Below are 16654 nucleotides of genomic sequence, written 5' to 3'. Positions count from 1 at the left end.
ATCTATTCAATTCAACGTGCAACGTTATTATATTAAAAGGTCACATTTCGCCTCTACCGTCAGAACAGGGGGGGCTACCCAAGATGAAAATCGTATATACCAACGCCAAATGAAAATATGAATATTATTGGGATGACATAATTTACGAAAAGTCACGAGACTATTTCCATATATTATTTAAGTCGATTGGCGTTTTCTATGAACGATTGTCATCTTGGGGGCTCGAGAACACTTACAGAAAAAATAAGCAAAAAAAAGTTAGTCAAAATAGCCTTCACCCGACGAAGACAGGAATACAGGGATCATTTCTTATCGGCAAATATAAAATGTGAGTTTTGCTTGACTGACTCAACTCTTAGCTAGGAAAATATAAATTGAATGCAGCATTATGAAAACCGGTCCGTACACTCTACAAATAACCAGTCAAGTCCACAGAAAATTCATCACCAGACTGACACCAGCGGGCTCAGCACGGTTCCATTTTCATCGACTATCACTATGCCCGTCACTTTCGCACTTACATACTAGTTAGAACGTGACAGGCATGGTGACAAACGATAAAAATGCGACCATGCTACTAGGGCAGAATGGAGCGTTTAACACCCGAAGAATTATCATTTACCGAACGCAGAAACTCATTTTTACGTAACAATACTCACCATTCTCCTCAGTTAAAGACGTGACGAATGTACTAACGTTAACCGGTAATTTATAAGCGAATAATTCACTATTGTCATTGGCTATGCATTGCTTGTTGTTTTGGACTTTGTTATTCAGTACTGATCCGCCTTGGTGTGGATTCCATTGCTCATAGTTGTTTAGCTTGAAAATCCTCAGAGTTCTCACTCCAATTTGTATCTAAGCGAAATGCAAGCGAGTCGAATGCTCTTAGGTCACCAGTGACCTCAAGACTCGTAATAACTATTACGTAAAAGCCAAAATTTGCTGGTTTACATTTAAACTACGCTCGGTAAACTATTCAAATAATTCCCTGGAAGTTTCAGAGTGTCTCGACAGTTTCCTTGTTGCGGCGTGTCGCATTTGCATTTAAATTGATTCCATTACGACGCAGTTGATCGAGTAACGAGTGACGGATGATTTAAGGACAGATAATATTTGATAACTGCTGTGCTAAGCTAAAGCTTAAAGAGCAGTTGTTAATCTGTATAGAATGAAGGGCAGTCCACACCGGATGCGGATTCAGCGAGCCGCGACGCCTTTTTTCATCGCAAACGTCAAAATAGTCTCAGTTTTAATGAAATATGTGTTGCCAACCTTCGCGTATAATAAAACCTTCTTCATGATGATTGTGATGACTAGTGTACGTATATAGATTTGTCTTCCATTTATCCCATCAACTTGCACATCCAAAGTGTTAGTGGAAAGTTCGCGCTTTGTAAAGTAACTTAAGGAAGCTTCAAGTCGGCAAGTAAATAGTGTAACTGTCACTAAAACACTTAGCTCTGAAGTTTACTGAGGAAGTCTTAACCATTCGAATTGCAGTTTAAAGCTTTCCTATAAAAGTAAAACAATCATGTGGAAACTAACCTATCCTAACATATGTAATAACCATTTGATAGCGGCAGCTAAGTCTTCCTATTATGAATTATCATTCATAAGGAAGTTTGTTAGTCTTGTTTCTTGTAACTACTTATTCTTCAGAATATATATTTTATATTATTTCTTCAATTTTATTCCATTAGTTGATTTTGTATTTTTGTCTGATTTTCCCCTTTTCTATCTTTACTTTAAACCTTGAATTATTTGTATATTAATTAATACACCTTCTATACCTACAAAATATAACAACTCAAAAGTGAGTGAGTGATATAACATTTCGAAGCAATTTTTTACCGCCTTCATTAGTTTCTATCTTCTCCTGTCACTTGAACACCATGAATTATGGGGGTTTAAATATATTTCATATATATATGAAAATGTGGTAGAAAAAAGACTATTTCAATTTCCATCCCATCAAGGACAATAAATGTATTACTGTTGTCACCTGGTTGACGGGACAGAATAACAATAAGGAATAGTTGATATGGCCACCTGTCAATCTTCAGTATCACTAACAATACAGAAAGACAGCAAATTACCGTTTTGAGAGAAAGCCCGTCTATATGTGCTAATGATCCTGCGGCCGAAGCTAAGGCCTTGGCGAAAGGCGTAATCTCGTTAGGAGGTAATTCTTTTAGTGGTGAGAGAGGCCCTTGTTAAGAAGGCTGTGGCGCGTGCCATGGAAGATCAGCGATTGAATAGTACTATGCGTTTGTAGACGACGCTGACATTGACTCACACTAGGCGGTATTTCTTCCTTTACTGCTCTAGGTATGTAATATACTACACATTACGGGGGTGTCAAAACTTAATCCAAAGAAAAATTATGTGTCAAAACTATAAATTGTTTGGCTACATCAAAATAAGACAAACAGTATAAAAACTGCGTCTAAAGATATAAAGGGAAGAGTTGAGTGTTGCTGTTATTACTGCATAATTATGTCTATTTAGAAATATAAATATATTTCAACAGTCAGAATTTGAACCCATGTCTCTCAAATCCTCTCGGCCACCACTGCTTCCGCGCCGCCGGTAAAATAGATGAACGAAGTGTTTTTCGGTTATGGCCTAGTTCTTGTATCACCTACTAACCCGCTGCAGTCCCTACCTTGCACCGTGGGTAATCACATCGCAAACAATAGGCGTAGCGAACGCGCACGCGTCTAACAATACTATCGCTGCAATTTGTATTGACCATTACATTAACCACTTACCGAGACCTGTCAAAATACTGTACGAAGTGATGAATTATCATATCTAGAGCCTTATGCTGTACGGTACAGTTTTACTGATCAGGGGGCACGGTAGTGCCCCCGCCAAGACGAGCAAAGCGAAGCGCAAGGGCACTACCTACCTTTTCTCGAAGCGCTTCGTCGTTTTTTTGAACCCTCTTAACTTGGGTTTGGATTACACCAGATAAACAAAACTCTCGGGATATGATGTCAATAGTGGACTTATTATTCTTATTAAGCATAAAAAATTTCAATTGCATAGCTCTTATACTTTGGATTTTATTAATATCTAAAAAACCCCGATTTCGTCACTGACTCATTCACTCACTGTTGATCATCAAAACCTCTAGGGTACTTCCTGAAGTCCTAGGAAGCTGAAATTTGGTATGTGAGATAGTATTAGTCCACAAACAACAAAACAATTCAAAAACTTGAAATTATTAGCCCCTAAGGGGGTGAAAAGGGGAGTGGAATTTTGTATGGGAAATCGATAACCGCGGAACCGATTTCGTTGAAATTTGGTATGTAGATAGTTATTGTTATGGGGAAGGATATAAAATATTTTCAACCCCAAAATCACCCCGTAAGGGTGAAAAGGGGTGAAAAAAGGCGTTAGGGGAAAAAGGGGGTTGAAGTTTGTATGGGGAATCAGTAAAAAGCAGATTATATATAAAAGATGCCCCCCAAGTACGTATTTCAGGATTTTTAATAGTAAATCACCCGCAACCCTTTAAATCAGAAGACTGGATGGATAAGCAACTTTACAAAAAGATGTGAAATCCCACCAAAAACATTTTCATGTAAAATGTTGCCAAGACGAAACCATAAGGCTTGCACTGACAAAAAGTTATCAGATATCTTGTAGAGCCAACTTGGCTCAGCCAAGCTTCTAACTCTATAGGCCCTACCTTCACAGAGTCTACACCTTAGTCAAAATATGTGGCTTGGCCGTTTCATTATTACAAGAACTATTTTATATTAAAAAATAATGAATAGTGAATACATATTTCACCTTACGCCCATGTGACGAAGCGGTCAAGCCACATATTTTGACTAAGGTGTAGAGTCTGTGAAGGTAGGGCCTATAGAGTTAGAAGCTTGGCTCTACAAGATATCTGATAACTTTTTGTCAGTGCAAGCCTTATGGTTTCGTCTTGGCAACATTTTACATGAAAATGTTTTTGGTGGGATATACGTTTTCCCTTAAAGATGTTTTCTGACTCTGAGGTGTGGGCCTTACATACACAAAAAAAAACTGTACTCAAAATAATAAAAAGGCGGTAGTCGTTTCGAATACTTGCTAAAATAAATTAAAGAATATGAAAACAATGCATTTTATTCATTTTAGACATCATGTTTCATAGTAAAATGTACTGCTTAAGACCTACACAATCGATATCCAAATAAAAAAAATAAAAATATTTTTTCAAAATGTCCGGTTTCGATTCCCGAGCTGAGTACAGGTTTTTTTTAAAAGTATGAAGGCAGTTTTTATGGTATGGTATGGTGTCATGGTACCTAAGAACAGATCTTCGTATGTCTTATAGTTTCAGACTTTCCCATACTGACCGATTTAAATGAGATCTATACGAATAATCAATACGAATAATGTTAATCTGAATTTCATTACTAATGTGTATTCTTTATCTTGCAGGTAAGCATCCAACTCGGTTATGGATACTGACACAATTTAGTACTTATACTAAGTAATATCGGTAAGCAAAATGTTTAAACACATTTCAAAACGCAGTCGGAACCGTTCGGAAACTTACTGAAACTTATTTATAAATAAACTATTTCCCGTGGTAGCAGGTAATTCGCCAGGAGTCATATCGGAATGTATGTAAGTAGGTAAGTTCGAATTAGCTTCCTGGTAGTCCAACAATCAATTCTCGACAGGAATCTTAAGTATTTTGCAATCGAAGTACATATTCCGTTAATTAATTAACTAAACGTGCATAAAACCTAATTTAATTAAAAGTTTTATTTTACCAGTATTAACATCATCAATCATCATTTCAAAAGTTGCTGAACAAATGTTGGTCAGTTTGAGGAGTACAGCCTACAGTTTAATTTATTGCTCCTGTTACAAGAAACACCCTGTATATTTTGTAATTTAATATAACTATCGCGTACGCATCTTAAAACTCGTTATGAACCTGTCTATATAATTATTAACAATATTACAATAATTGGATAACACATTTTCCCACCATTTACATAAATTCCTACTGTTACATTATTTTTAGAAGGGAAAAGGCAAAATAAAAGTACACTTTCTCTATTTTTTGGGTCTGTGTAAGTCTGACGAAATTCACAGTTAGTTGAATTACATACAAATACATACATATAATCACGCCTATTTCCCGGAGGGGTAGGCAGAGACAGCAGAGACCACGGATTTCCATTTTCTACGATCCTACGATCCTGACATACCTCTTTCGCTTCCGTTACTTTCATAACATTCCTCATACACGCTTCCAGTTAGTTGAATTGTTACTAAAAATATTATTGGAGCGGAATATAAATTTCGAAGGACCTGAAAGCAGCTCAGCCCGAAAGTAGGAGGGGGCTATGGCTATGTATGATGACGATTATGGGAGTAATGGGGCCGACCTTACCTGGATGTAGGTAATTTAGACTGGTTGTGGCGGCCGCCAGATATGTGGTACGGTTTGTTTTCTTCTTCTCTTTTCACTTATTTTCGACCTTTTACATTCAAAACTCGCGAAATATATTTTTTCTCCGATTGACGTATTATTTTATGACTGCACTGACTTAAGTTTTAAATTCTATTGGTTTTTTATTAGCGGTTGAAAAGGTCGGCAAAAAAGGCGGGTGATATGAGAAATGAGGTCGAGTATATTAATTAAAGAAAGAGTGAGCGATATGGATGAATGTGAATGATAATGAATGAAAAGGGGCGCGAACAATTATAATATGGAAGTATGTACCGGCGGCCTTCTCCACATTAACCTTATTACTAGTATACGACAATTAAACTCGGCAAATAATATCCTGACATTTGATCAAGAAAGTTACTTTGACAAAATATTAATTATAAATATTTCTTTGATGCTATTCCTAGCCTAGATGATCCTTTCCAAACTGAATTAACTCGGAGCTCCGTTCGGGGACGGTTTTCGTTTTCATCAAATTTTAATGTAGGTAAATTCCCTTCTGATTCTCTCTCGTTGCGGGATCTGGCCTTTTATACTAATATAGCTACATTTATTGTCGGTTTATTTCGATCTTAGAAATGTTTACTCCATTCTTTATGTTTGAGCTTACTTTGACCTTCTAGGAATTGTATAAGCTTAATGCTTAGAGTTTGTAGCTGAACCTGTTTCATTTGTACTAAAAATAACTTAAAACGGGTCTTAGAATGAGAGATGTTATATGAGATTGTAGTAAAGATAGCCATCATAGAATTCAGTTCTCAGACGTTCTCATACACTCAGTGTCACGGGAGGGCAACATGTCTACAGAACCACAGAATAAATAATAGTACTAGGTACAGAAGACTCACTCTCTAACAAAACGCGTCTGTTACGATCAGCACAGATATGGCCGCTAGGTGGCGACAGCGCCACGCGCGGCTTATGGCTAGCCACCAATGTACTTTTAGCTACCTGTAGCAAAGCGACGAAATCGCGGAGTGAGCCACGCCTGACAGAACATGACTATTTTCAATCCAAAAGTTTCTTGTTAATAATTGATAATGTTGATATCGAGGTTTTCGAGGGTGCAGATTTTGAAAGCGATATACTTTTTGGGTTCCAAGATATATACACCTAAAATGTGTCGTTTTCAATCAAAAGGTATCAGTTTTGCTTATTTCTTTACACGAATCCTCTCAAAGCGTTCTTATGGCAAGCGACAAAGTCGTACCTTTCGCTTGAAAAACGTTAGTAACTCACTTCATTTGGGGTACGACATTGTAGCAACTGTTATTGGAAATAATAACGACAGGAAAACGCTCATCTAAAAAAACTTCATGCGCATATAAATACTAAACGTTTTCATTATAAAAACACTCTTAGTGCTCGTACAGCTGAATACATCCAGACCATCCAGTGTAACGGATTCCCTGACGCCCGTGTAAATGTCCAACAAGCTGTTAATAAATCCACTCCCGCGCACGCTGCCTGTTGACGCGTAAATCTCTACTTGTACCCCAGTCAACAACGGAAACTATTACATATGTGGTTTCGATACATTTTATCTTAACTTAATAAAGTAAAATCCTACGATAATATGGGAAAGCAATGGTGCCCATTGCCCAACATTCGTACACTTTTTTCGTCTAGTAGAAAATAAATAGTATTAGATAAACATCGGGATCATATTACGATAATAACGGCCCCCTTGAGTATACGAAAAAATCTTTCATCCCTGTAGACCGGAGTAAAGCTTGCATCGTTTTCCTTGAGCAGGTCGGGGCGGCATTCCAAAAGACAGCAGAGTCCGTCATTCACTGTAAGGGCCGGTACAGACAGACTGCAACTTGTATGGGAACTGCACGCCGGCGTTGGAGTCGGCGTGCAGTTCCCATATAAATTACGGTCGGGTTGCAGTCCGTGTGTACCGGCCCTATCAGTCGAGACCGTTTGGATCTCTACTCGCAAGGTATTGATGAATATACGGTGCCAGCTCTCCTTGTGGATTGGAGTGTCTTGCAATACACTTGCGTCTTCCTTGAGGCAGGTCGGGACGGCATTCCGAGCGACCGCAGAGTACGTCACGACAGCCACAGACCGGACTGTTTCTCTTTGTATCCGCAGTGTTTCGGGCAGAAGGCTAATTGAAAGGAAAGTTTCTAGGTCCGAGGTCGCCATGACGAAAATATCGTTATAGATCATATGGCATAAAGCAGACATATATGAGATTGTATCATCATGATTTGTCACAATTCAAAACAAACATTTCGTTTAGAGTTTGAAATCTGTTATATCTTAACCTAATTAATCATCCTTAACTTCCAAAATTACGACATTTTTCACAAGGAAATAGTTAGGAAACTTCTGATGGCTTGTCTTGAAAACTAAATTTTCCATTTCCAAAATGGGGTCGTCCCTAATCTCCTGTGAAAACGTTCATCATATTTGGATAACTTTTCGCAACATGCACATCTGAATACCTACTTAACAGTCTGTCACCCTGCAGTCTTTGGCGCACGCGCGCCGTAAACCTAGTTTAGTGTTCACAATAGTTGCAATTCCGTCAGGTGGTCAACACGCTTTACGCTCTGGAGAAGCTATTTTCACACATAATGTCTCAATCCATACGTGGGACGTCTTCTCAAAGGTTACGACTCATTTGTAATGACAATACTATAACTACCATCGGTGGACCTTATGTCTTTGCAATAAGGTTTACGATATAATAATTCATGTTTGAATCACTGGAGAAAATTCCGTAAGGCATAAAAAAAGCCAAAATCTTACAGCATGGTCCTATACCTAGTTAATTGTTACTTGCTTAGGCGACGATAAACGATAACAAATAAAATAATGACTGAAAAGGGGTCAATTATTGTGTATAAAGTACACAATTAGAAATAATAAAACACAACAGGCAGATAATATTACTTTTCTCCCTCCAACCATTTCCAGCGCCTTTCCTACTGATGGTTACGATTACGAGTATTACGACCGACCTTTGCGGCCCAGTGCGATAAGACGCAACTTTTCCCCCATCTCTTTATCACCAGTCCAAAGACTGCTTTGAATTGCGCGCCGTCCCATTTTCCAGTACAATACTCGGACTTTGGTGTCAAAAATGAGACCGTTAAAATATAACGATGTCTTTAAAGTTGTTCACACCAGTGAATGGTGTCAAGAACTCGGAATTTTAAAAGATGCTTGATGAGAGGCGAAAAGTTACTAAAATTAAAAGGAACGCATTCGTTGTGATGCCAAATGTGCAGGGAAAACGTAACAGCTTGCGTTGCTCAAAGATCGAATGGGATACTCTAACGGTATATTGGCTTCGACATTGGAAATGGCAAGCTTACGCAAGATGACTTGTAACTGTAAGTGTGGACATATAAAAATATAACCCTACTGTAATTAAATATCGTTACTACGAGTAGGTATCGTAAAAACTAGTGCCCACATCAATTACTGGGATTAGTTGCCAAGCGGACCCCAGGCTCCCATGAACCGTGGCAAAATGCCGGGACAACGCGAGGAAGATGACTAAGAGTACGTATCGCTGAAATTACAAATCCTTTGTCCGGCAGATGATAACTAGGGCATTATTTTGCTCGTTACAACAATGGCGTAATCAGGAGCAAAAAGAAATATACAGCTCTTGTTACCAGGAACAGTTACCGCAATTTCGTGTGGTGTATTCTTCCGTTTAACTAATTTTCATTATCGACTTCGAGCATAGTGAGAGTCAGAATGGCGGGTGTATGTAAATAAAATTAAACAAAAAGCATACCATATTTTAGTACCTAATTTGTACTATTTGGTACCTCATATAAAAAAATTAGTACCTCACGGTATTTAAAGTTATCAGCAAAAAACGTTACACCCGCCAACCTGACAGTCAGAATGGCGGGTGTATTTTATTATGCTATGATCCCGCGATTATTGATAAATTCTATAAAAGCCAAATTTTAGTACCTTTTTAGTACTTTCATATTCAATTATAAATTGAGCCATTTTATTTGTGGTTTCCGAGTTATACTCATTTTACACTTTGCATTGCTATTAAAAAAATTCAGGCGCTTTAATTTTTCACCGTATCGATATCGTTTTTAAGAAAAAACGCTACGCTACAACTATTTTTATTACGCCAGGATTTAGTACCTTTCATGATTAATCTGTTACCCTTTCACGGTTAATCTGTTAGGTTCAATTAACTATGAAAATTACGTCTTACAAATGGCCAGGCGCCATGTCAAAGGATTCTTCCTAAGAAATTCCGCTCTTCATTGTGGCCTCATCTGTAGTGCGAACGATTTTAGTTTAGCTGACCGATTTTAGTCAACTAAAATACTCGCCACTCGACTAATATAGTCCGAACTAGGCTATAGTGTTTTTTTTTTTCAAAAAACTGTTTAAGGCATAGTATGTAGGTACATGTACAGGCATAGGCTATCAGACTTTGGAACGTTCTCCCACTCTCTATCAGGTAAGCGCAGACCAAATTCACATTCAAGCGTACCTATGCTGCGCAAGCATTTCCTTGACAAACTTTCTTCTTCGTCAACTTAATGATTCACACTAGCTAGGTATACAGGTTGGCCAAAAAATAAGTGCATTTCCGTTGCCAGGGAGGTATATTAAGTATAGATATTAGATTAATAACCTATCGGTGTTTGACTGTTTTATATCGACTACTTTTTCAAATGTCGTTATTTTATCTAAATAAAAACGTGCAAGCCGTGTTTGTGCAAGATTTTCGTAATGTACCATTATAAATTTCATTACTGAACCCTATTAGCGCCTTTTGTGTCTTTAATTTTCCTTTAGAGCGGATGGAAATAAGTAAATCTAAATAACGAAACTTAAAACCGAAATCAGGATCAAAATGGATGGAAATATATTTCTTATGCTCTGATAGAACGTTGTTCTAAAAGGTGTTGATGATACGTTTCTGCACTACGTACTACGTAGAGCATGTTACGTTAAGTTGCAAATAAGACTATGTTAAAATTTTAACGATAAGCAATTGAAATTTGAGTTTAAATGGATTTGTTATACAATTTTCATTCTGATATTTAACTCCCCATTCCATAAATAACGATACTTTTGCCTAAATTGTGAGGTAATTGTAATAAGTACCCTCAAGATTTAATATATAATTTTATACTTAGTCATGTTTTAATAAAACACGTATTTTACTTTCCTCGTATTCGAAATGAAAAGTAGAGTGTTTAACTCGAGTGAAAGGCATCATATCAGCCTCGGACTATTGGCGCTCTCACTGCGTTCGAGCACCAAACTACCTCGGCAGAAATGAGTGCCTTTCATCCCTTGGTTAACAATCTACTAGTAACACACCTTTGTTTTTATCATGAAATGGTGTTAAAAAAATACCGCTAAACATGTGCATCCTTAAAAAAGTTCAACAATAATTATTATTTTAAGTCGAGTGTGAAAATTATAATTTCTTGTAAAGATTAATAGAGTCTGTGCGGAAAGAGAAGAGTCGTGAAATGTATGGGCTGCCTTGAAAATAAAAATGAAAAAAATATTTATACTCGTATAAATATGCCTTACATTCCACGACTCTTCTGCACACACTCTATCGACTGGTCATATGATCAATATGATTATCATAATCCTGACTTACCATAATCATAATTGCATATAAAAGTGCCAAAACGCCGAGCATGACGTGCATGCCTATTTCTGTAAATTTAATTAATGTATAATACTTAGTGAACAAAAGCCACTAATAATTACAGCATTCGTTTATTTAATTTGATTTCAAATTGTTTAAGTATTTTCCTCGCGTTGGTGTGGAAAGAAATTGTGTTTCATTTGGTAGCAAAGTTTTTATAAGCCTCATGCGTTGTAGTTGAAACCCTCGCTACTTTCAAGATTCCTGTACTTTAGAACCACGCGCTACGCTCATGGTTCTATTTTTGAAACTTTCACTTACTCGTGTATCAATATTAGCACGAGGATATTAAACAACAACTTTGCCCCTTGTAAAACAATTGCACATTAATGTGCCCAATAATAGGGCAGACATTAACGAAATAGAAATTGCTCAGGACGGATAGTTAGTGTATTATTATAAATATTATTATTTTGTATCTCCTTGGATATCACGGGCCTATAATCCCGGTTTTTTGATAGGCTTGCGTGGGGACACAGATCCAACACGTAGAGGCCCCTTGGAGAGCTTTTATGTCATGTAGAACGCCTGCTGGAACCCGTTCACAGGTGCAACAATAGACAGAGGCATTGGGACTATTGTAGAAAAAGAGAACAGTATACCGATCTATGGATTGAAGTTTGGGTGGACTATGAGACTGGGTTATTACAAAGACGTACGGACACCTGCCATAACAATGTGTTCACAAGTTATCGAGGCAGGTGGGGACTTGCCGCGCACTAGATGGGCCTATTATTTTTATTATTATAAGCCTATACAATTACAGTGTCCCACTGCTGGGCAAAGGCCTCCCCCCCTCGATCTCCACTTTTCTTATTTGATTAATCACCATGTACCTACTTAAGAGTAGGTATTATGTACACAATTACATGCACAACGAAGAGCGGAATTTCTTCTTAGGAAGAATCCTTTGACATGGCGCCTGGCCATTTGTAAGACGTAATTTTCATAGTTAATTGAACCTAACAGATTACCCGTGAAAGGGTAACAGATTAATCATGAAAGGTACTAAATCCTGGCGTAATAAAAATAGTTGTAGCGTAGCGTTTTTTCTTAAAAACGATATCAATACGGTGAAAAATTAAAGCGCCTGAATTTTTTTAATAGCAATGCAAAATGTAAAATGAGTATAACTCGGAAACCACAAATAAAATGGCTCAATTTATAATTGAATATGAAAGTACTAAAAAGGTACTAAAATTTGGCTTTTATAGAATTTATCAATAATCGCGGGATCATAGCGTAATAAAATACACCCGCCATTCTGACTGTCAGGTTGGCGGGTGTAACGTTTTTTGCTGATAACTTTAAATACCGTGAGGTACTAATTTTTGTATATGAGGTACCAAATAGTACAAATTAGGTACTAAAATATGGTATGCTTTTTGTTTATTTTTGTTTACATACACCCGCCATCCTGACTCTCACCGAGCATAGCCCGCTTTGCGTTTTTACAATGACGGTTCGGTCACACCGATACTGACACGGATCCGAAACCTGCCTATAGCTTAATTGCCTTCGGCGTTTCGTAGTTAAAGAGGAACTATTTCGCACTTGATTATACAAAGTAATGTTTGATTTTACGCTCTTGCACCTTTCAGACGTAATAGTAAATGAGGCGTGTCTAATTATACATTAGCTTGGATTCCGTAAGATGCTGATATGCGGAATAGTCTATTTTAATAATCATTGCATCTGATCACTTTCTTATTGATAAAAGTAAAAAAAAGCGCTGGTGGCCTAGCGGTAAGAGCGTGCGACTTGCAATCCGGAGGTCGCGGGTTCGAACCCCGGCTCGTACCAATGAGATTTTCGGAACTTATGTACGAAATATCATTTGATATTTACCAGTCGCTTTTCGGTAAAGGAAAACATCGTGAGGAAACCGGACTAATCCCAATACGGGCCTAGTTTACCCTCTGAGTTGGAAGGTCAGATGGCAGTCGCTTTCGTAAAACTAGTGCCCACGCCAATTACTGGGATTAAGGCTTGGCCAGACACAGAGCGCGACGCAGCGACGCGTCCGCGCCGCGCGACCGCGGCACATGCTAACAGGTTACCGACGTCAAACAGACTGCGTCCCGCCGGTATCACGCCCCGCTTCTGTCGCGCCCCGCGCCGCGCGGCCCCTTGCGTCCGCGCAGCGCTGCGCCGCGCGGACGCGGCGGGACGCGGCGGGCCGCCGCGTTGCGCTGGGTCTCATCAGTCGGATCGGACGTAGGATGACCAACAGGACGGCGTCCAGTTGATCGACCCAAATAGGCCCTTTCTTCCCGATCTTCACCCATGCTTTCGAGGTGTAAATGCTTTTACTGTAATAGTAACGGATAGCTGTGAGCTGTGACTGGCGCAAAGGATCAACAACGGCAATTATAATTTTGCCTAATGTCGACGATCCAATGCTAACGCTTATATCCCCACCACCATCTAAGGCACACCAGAGAGTAGCATAATTTCGTAGAATACGTAACGCTAATTAAAAATGTCTACTCCAGCGGCGGTATCATGGACGCATTTTTATCATTTGTCATGTCATGCGTCACTTTCGCACTTAGGTACATACTTGTTAGAACGTGACATGAATGATGACAATGACTTAAGGATTTTTTTAAACTTAAAGCGCTAATTCTAACCCTCGACTTTTTTGTAACAATGACTAAAGGGATTTTCTTTTAACTTAAATTTGGCATTTTTAAGCGCTTACAGGCTTTGTCCAGCAGTAAAAGTTTTTCGGTTTTCTTAATCGATGTACGCGGTAACCTTGTTATATTTATTAACATTTTGGTTGGTTTATCATTTTATCTGCAAAGATCGAATACTTAGTCGATGTGCTTAATGAACATATTCTTCTTTTTCGTGTAGGTAGAGGGATCAAACTTCTTAATTCCAACTAAATTTTTGTCTGCCAATGCGTTGCCACTTATTCTAGCCCTCGGGAGATCTTCCTCAGTGCACATCGTTGAGCACAGATAATGAACATATTAGAGACGTTGTTGATGAAGTGAAATTTGACTAAACTTTAGTCGTCGATTCAAGGATAAAGGCTTCGTCACAGGCGCGTCTTCCGGGCGGAGCGTGACGGAACCTTAAAACCAAACAACTCAACATAGCCCGGTGTACTCTGATCTAAAATTACATGCTAATACTGCCAAGCCCCCAAATATGTGTTTTTATAAGTTCTGTAACTTAATAATCGTAACAATTGTACGTGTGATTGCTAACTTCCTCCGATTCTTCCTCAGGGAAATCGGTTAAGCGCGATCCGGAACCGTTCCGATCTCTACTCCGACCTCTGCGACTATTGATTGACGCACATTATTCTCACAACCTCCTATTGTCACACGAGTTTAATTATAACATACACCTTTGATCGTATGTAATAGGGTTCATTATCGCATAAGAACGAAACAGGGTTAATGAATAAAACAAAGAGAAATATTGCCATTATTATTGATTGATGCCCATTATCTATGGAAAGCTATGTATTGGAAAGATTTGAAATAAATGATTATTTAATTTTAATTTATTATCCTCACAACTTCCTATTGTCACCCGAGTGTAACTATAAAATAGACGTTTAATCGCATTGTAATATAGTTGATTATCGCATGAGAACGGAACAGGCTTAATTAATTTAGATATAAAAATCGCCATTGCGTTGGGTGAGTATCCTTACCAAAGTAGATTAAGGAGTTTGAGTGTGCAATATAACAAAAATGTTGGCAGCAGATATGATATGATCATGTTTTAAAAACTGTGAGAATCAGCAATCTGCATATAGCATAAAATCTTGAATCAAACTTTTAAAATAGGTCAAGGCGGGAACAGTGGCTCAGCGATATCTAGAATAACCATTGTTCATCCATTTGAATTTGCCCGATTACTGAATGTTTCTGTTGTATTATTAGCCCCTTACTGCATGTAATAAAAAAATATTTGTTGAAATTTGAACTTGAATAGCTGTCAATAGAGTTAAATATCATATCCGCCATATATGGCTTCATATGCGGTAAGGGGAAGCAAATAGCCTCTCTCATGTTGGAATTAGTTAGAATGAACCACTGTACCCGGCTATTTTTTCCGAATCACTGTTCCCTCCTTGATCTTACGCAAGAAACGTTAAAAAATGACAGACACAATACATATCTTAAATGTCTTCTTTATTCAAATAAATCTGTATTATTGACCTCCAATATCTCTAACCTGATCTGATAAAGCCATCACACGAAACGACGAGTTAGTAGTTGTTAGGGTTAGGGCCTAAACACATTAAGTTACAAGTCTCGTCACGTCCCAAGGTCGCGTTGACATTACCTTCGGACGTGTTGGCTGACCCGAGAAGCCTATTCAGACACTAATTTCTTGTTATCAAATTGTTACATTTGGTTGAATAAATGTCACTGTTGAAAACCGACAGATCATAACCATAATTATCTATAACAAATTGATAACAAGATAGTACTATCTGAATAGGCCTCCCGAGACATGTTGTGTAATAATAGATGGACGCAAACATTGGACGTAAATAGAAAAAGTCCATGTCCATTATGGAGAGGCAAACAAACATATTGTTTGGAAAAGTCAATGTTGTTTATTCGAGATGAGATGTTTACATGGGTTACAAGTATTAACTTAAGTGGATGGCAACGAATGAAAGAAATATTAAGAGTTACGATATTCTACTTTTAGAATTTGTGGATGTCTAAGTGAAATACTCGTACATATTGGTATTTTTTTGCAGAAATGAACTCTAAATTTGATTCGAGATTCAAAATGATTGAAATTGAAAAATTACAATGTCCCGAAAATCAAGACTAACTTTATCATATAATATCTTAAACGTAAAAATGAAAAAGCTTCCTTCTTTTTCCAAACGAGTAGAATGATAATGATAAAACACCAACCAGTTCAATTTAAACTAAACTACGTCAATAAAAATGTCTAACCGTAGGGTGAGTAAACTTGGGCAAAAGCGTGCGTTTAATGGGAGGTCAAAGAAACTATAACGAGACATGGAGCATGCACGGTATGCGCTCCATATGTGCACTTGCTTTATAAAACTAAAGTTAGGGACAATTTACAGTCCGTCTATGCTAACTCTGCATCGATTTCGTGATTAAGTGCCATTATAATCGTCTGTGCTCCGAGAAATTGTTCGGATGAATCCCTGCCGCTTTTTTTTCGCCATCGCTCTACGCGACAGCATTTTTTACTTCACCGGAACTGCGAAATATCTGTTAGTAAGTGTCATTTTATTTTTGAAGTGAAAACTTCTTTAGCGGCGCTGTGCACTTTTTGAGGAAAAAATGTTAAACTCGCGACAGGTCACGTGACCGACAGATTCGACAGATTGAAAATTCGTAAGACGGACACGTGACCTGATCGAAAAACTGTTACAATGTCATTGAGTTTGCACTTCTGCCGGCACACCCGGAGTGCAACCCGCTGTTTTTTAATTTGTATAAGAGTGTTTTGTTATTGAGATCTACATTTTTGAATAAACG

At 38.0% G+C, this 16654-nt stretch overlaps 3 protein-coding genes and 1 long non-coding RNA gene across 4 annotated transcripts in view; 2 read left to right on the top strand and 2 right to left on the bottom strand.

The window, feature by feature from the left end:
* LOC134654661 (zinc finger BED domain-containing protein 4-like) overlaps positions 1-16654 on the bottom strand; it is a 1082235-nt gene that overhangs the window by 333646 nt on the left and 731935 nt on the right. The window lies entirely within an intron of this gene.
* LOC134654688 (uncharacterized) overlaps positions 1-16654 on the bottom strand; it is a 403600-nt gene that overhangs the window by 100417 nt on the left and 286529 nt on the right. The gene's annotated exons all lie outside the window — the stretch shown is intronic.
* The window catches only part of LOC134654659 (uncharacterized), a 191823-nt gene that overhangs the window by 6599 nt on the left and 168570 nt on the right, over positions 1-16654 (top strand). The window lies entirely within an intron of this gene.
* Positions 1-16654, top strand: part of LOC134654664 (protein kinase C and casein kinase substrate in neurons protein 1) — a 229612-nt gene that overhangs the window by 122560 nt on the left and 90398 nt on the right. The window lies entirely within an intron of this gene.

The sequence above is a fragment of the Cydia amplana genome, chromosome 15 (assembly GCF_948474715.1).
Source record: "Cydia amplana chromosome 15, ilCydAmpl1.1, whole genome shotgun sequence".
Taxonomy (NCBI): Eukaryota; Metazoa; Arthropoda; class Insecta; order Lepidoptera; family Tortricidae; genus Cydia; species Cydia amplana.
This window is presented reverse-complemented; position numbering and strand designations above follow the sequence as displayed.